The 4,251-nt window shown below is 47.5% G+C and overlaps 1 pseudogene; it reads left to right on the forward strand.

Moving 5' to 3' along the window:
• The first annotated feature begins 1,248 nt into the window (after positions 1–1,248).
• LOC118720156 lies at positions 1,249–4,038 on the forward strand (annotated as a pseudogene).
• The last annotated feature ends 213 nt before the right edge of the window (positions 4,039–4,251 follow it).

A 4,251-nucleotide genomic window follows, 5' to 3' on the forward strand; every position in this document is an offset into this window, starting at 1 on the left:
GCTTTGGAAAGTCAAGCAAAAGAAAAGGTTTGAATGAAGTATGTGGAAAACACAAACTAGCCAGGCGCCCTGGGCACACACGGCTCCCAGCTGACATTTCCTTTTTTCCCGGGATCAGAAAGCGTCTTTGGGGTGACCAAAAATGTCCTGGAAGGCAGTGGCCTGCATGGCTAATCCAGGGACTCTGCAGGACAAGGCTGGTCTTCTGGTTGTTCGTAAACCTACCGTGACCCACAGTGGCCAGCACACATTGGTGAATGCTCAGAGGGAGTGGAGGAGCCTCCAGCACAGGAGTATCCTGTGTTGTTTTTTTTGAGAAACCTGACTTAATTTATGGATCAAACGCCCTTTTGCAATATAATGTCTAAAAGACAGCTTTGGAAAGTCAAGCAAACGAAAAGGATTTAATGAAGTATGTGGGAAACACAAAGTAGCCTGTGCCCTGAGCAAACTCCTGGCCCGGCTGTCATGGCCTCTTTTCCCCGAGATCAGAAAGCCTCTTTGCGGTGACCAAAAATGACCTGGAAGGCAGTGGCCTGCATGGCTAATCCAGGGCCTCAGCAGTGCAAGGCAGGTCTTCTTGTTGTTTGTAACCCCCAGTGGCCAGAGCACATTGGTGAACGCTCAGAGGGAGTGGAGAAGCCTCCCACAAAGGAGTATCCTGCGTTCAATTTTAGGAAACCTGATTTAATTTATGCATCAAATACCATTTTCCCACAAAATGTCTGAAAAGCTAGCTTTGGAAAGTCAAGCAAACCAAAAGGATTTAATGAAGTATGTGGGAAACACAAAGTAGCCTGCGCCCTGAGCAAACTCCTGGTCCAGTTGTCATGGCCTCTTTTCCCGAGATCAGAAAGCATCTTTGCGGTGAAAAAAATATAACCTGGAAGGCAGTGGCCTGCATGGCTAATCCAGGGCCTCAGCAGTGCAAGGCAGGTCTTCTTGTTGTTTGTAAACCTAGGGTAACCCCCAGTGGCCAGAGCACATTGGTGAACGCTCAGAGGGAGTGGAGAAGCCTCCCACAAAGGAGTACCCTGTGTTCAATTTTGGGAAACCTGATTTAATTTATGCATCAAATACCATTTTCCCACAAAATGTCTGAAAAGCTAGCTTTGGAAAGTCAAGCAAACCAAAAGGATTTAATGAAGTATGTGGGAAACAGAAAGTAGCCAGGCAGCGGGGCACACTCCTGGCCCAGCTATCATTTCCTTTATTCCCTGGTAAGGAAGCATCATTGAGCAACCAAAAATGACCGGGAACGGGGCCGGACTGCAGGGCTCGTCCAGGGCCTCAGCTGTACAAGGCAAGGAATCTGACATTGCTAAACCTAGGATGACCCACAGTGGCCAGCACACATTGGTGAATGCTCAGAAGGAGTGGAGAAGCCTCTAGCACAGGCGTATCATGTGTTCTTTTTTGAGAAACCTGACTCTCAATTTATGGATCAAATGCCCTTTTGCAATATAATGTCCAAAAAGACAGATTTGGAATGTCAAGCAAACGAAAAGGATTGAATGAAGTATGTGGGAAACACAAAGTAGCCTGCGCCCTGAGCAAACTCCTGGTCCAGTTGTCATGGCCTCTTTTCCCGAGATCAGAAAGCGTCTTTGCGGTGAAAAAAAATGACCTGGAAGGCAGAGGCCTGCATGGCTAATCCAGGGCCTCAGCAGTGCAAGGCAGGTCTTCTGGTTATTGCTAAACCTAGGGTAACCCCCAGTGGCCAGCATACATTGGTGAACGCTCAGAGGGAGTGGAGAAGCCTCCAGCACAGGAATATGAAGTCTTCTTTTTTGGGACCCATGAATATGCATTCTGGACCTAATTCCCTTTTCCCACATAATGTCTGAAAAGACAGCTTTGGGAAGTCAAGCAAATGAAAAGGATTTAATGAAGTATGTGGGAAACAGAAAGTAGCCAGGCACCAGGCACACTCCTGGCCCAGCTGTCATTTCCTTTATTCCCCGGGCAAGGAAGCATCATTGAGAAACCAAAAGTGACCTGGAACGGGGCGGACAGTAGGGCTCGTCCAGGGCCTCAGCTGTACAAGGCAAGGAATCTGACATTGCTAAACCTAGGATGACCCACAGTGGCCAGCACACATTGGTGAATGCTCAGAGGGAGTGGACAAGCCTCCAGTACAGGAGTATCCTGTGTTCTTTTTTGAGAAACCTGACTCTCAATTTTCGAATCAAACGCCGTTTTACAATATAATGTCTAAAAAGACACCTTTGGAAAGTCAAGCAAACGAAAAGGATTCAGTGAAGTATGTGGGAAACAAAAAGTAGCCAGTCACCCTGGGCACACACGGCTCCCAGCTGACATTTCCTTTTTTCCCGGGATCAGAAAGCATCTTTCGGGTGACCAAAATGACCTGAAAGGGAGTGGCCTGCATGGCTAGTCCAGGGCCTCAGCAGTGCAAGGCAGATCATCTGGTTGTTGCAAAACCTAGTGTGACCCACAGTGGCCAGCACACACTGGTGAACACTCAGAGGGAGTGGAGAAGCCTCCAGCACAGGACTATCCTGTGTTCATTTTTGAGAAACCTGACTGTCAATTTATGGATCAAACGCCCTTTTGCAATATAATGTCTCAAAAGACAGCTTTGGAATGTCAAGCAAACGAAAAGGATTTAGTGAATTATGTGGGAAACAAAAAGTAGCCAGTCGCCCTGGGCACACATGGCTCCCAGCTGACATTTCCTTTTTTCCGGGGGTCAGAAAGCATCTTTCGGGTGACCAAAAATGACCTGGAAGGGAGTGGCCTGCATGGCTTGTCCAGGGCCTCAGCAGTGCAAGGCAGATTGTCTGGTTGGTGCTAAACCTAGGGTGACCCACAGTGGACGCACTTATCGGCACTGAGCACCAAATGCTCTTTTCCCATATAATGTCTGAAAAGACAGCTTTGGAAAGTCAAGCAAACGAAAAGGATTGAATGAAGTATGTCGGAAACAGAAAGTAGCCAGATACCCAGGCCACAATCCTGGCCCAGGAGTCATTTCCTATTCTCCCCGGGCTCAGAAAGCGTCACTGGGCAATCAAGGATGACCTGCAAGGGAGCAGCCTCCATGGCTAGTCCAGGTCCTCAGCAGTACAAGGCAGGTCGTCTGGTTGTTGCTACACCTAGGGGAACCCACAGTGGCCAGCACACATTGGTGAATGCTCAGATGGAGTGGAGAAGCCTCTAGCACAGGAGTACCCAGGTATTCTTGTTTGGGACTCATGAATTTGCATTCTGAACCAAATGCCCTTTTCCCACATAATGTCTGAAAAGACAGCTTTGGAAAGTATAGCAAACGAAAAGGATTTAATGAAGTATTGTGGAGCACAGAAAAAAGCCAGGCATCCCGGGCACACTCTGTGCCCAGCTGTCATTTCCATTTTTCCCTGGATCAGAAAGCATCTTCGGGGTGAACAAGGATACCTGGAAGGGGGCGGTCTGCATGGCTAGTCCAGGCCCTCAGCAGCACAAGGCAGGTTATCCGGTTGTTTGTAAACCTATGGTGACCCACAGTGGCCAGCACACACTGGTGAATGCTCAGAGGGAGTAGAGAAGCCTCTAGCAAAGGAGTATCCTGTGGTTTTTTGGGGGACCCATGAAACTGCATTTCAGCACCAAAGGAACTTTTCCCATATAGTGAATAAAAGACAACTTTGGTCAGTCCAGCAAACGACCAGAATTTCATGAAAGATTGTTGGATCCGGATAATGACCTGGGAGTAAATTTCACTGGATCTTGTGTAATTGAACAGCAGAGCTCTTCAATAAGTGAGGGTGAACGCTGGAACACTGCAGATACAAGCAGCATGGAAGAACAGGATACAAGCAAAGAAGATGGAAAAGGCAAAAGAATGAAAATACTGCCTCCAAAGGGAGACAGTCCTACCCTTCCATGAAACCTCTATATGTTCCTGGAAGTCTTCCGGCTGAGAAAGACAAAGACTGCCAAGAGGACAAAAAAAGCACTGCAGAGGGAGAACAGGCTAGCACTGTCACCAGAAACACAACTTCAGACTTGTAGCGAACCAGCCCCGGGAACTAACCACGCTGGTGAACACTAAATTTAAAGAAGCCACAGCAAGGTTGTGCACTTGCTTGTCTCTTGTTCTCAGATTTCATAGGAACCAACACGGTCCTTGTCGTCTCTGACTTAACCCCAGTTTCTATGGACTAATTAAGGTAACCCTTTCGTGTTTTAATTATGAAAAAAAAAAGACATTTTTACCCCTGTTTAAGTCATTGATATCAGGCAGAT

Source organism: Pipistrellus kuhlii, unplaced genomic scaffold (assembly GCF_014108245.1).
Source record: "Pipistrellus kuhlii isolate mPipKuh1 unplaced genomic scaffold, mPipKuh1.p scaffold_m20_p_16, whole genome shotgun sequence".
NCBI classification, from domain to species: Eukaryota; Metazoa; Chordata; class Mammalia; order Chiroptera; family Vespertilionidae; genus Pipistrellus; species Pipistrellus kuhlii.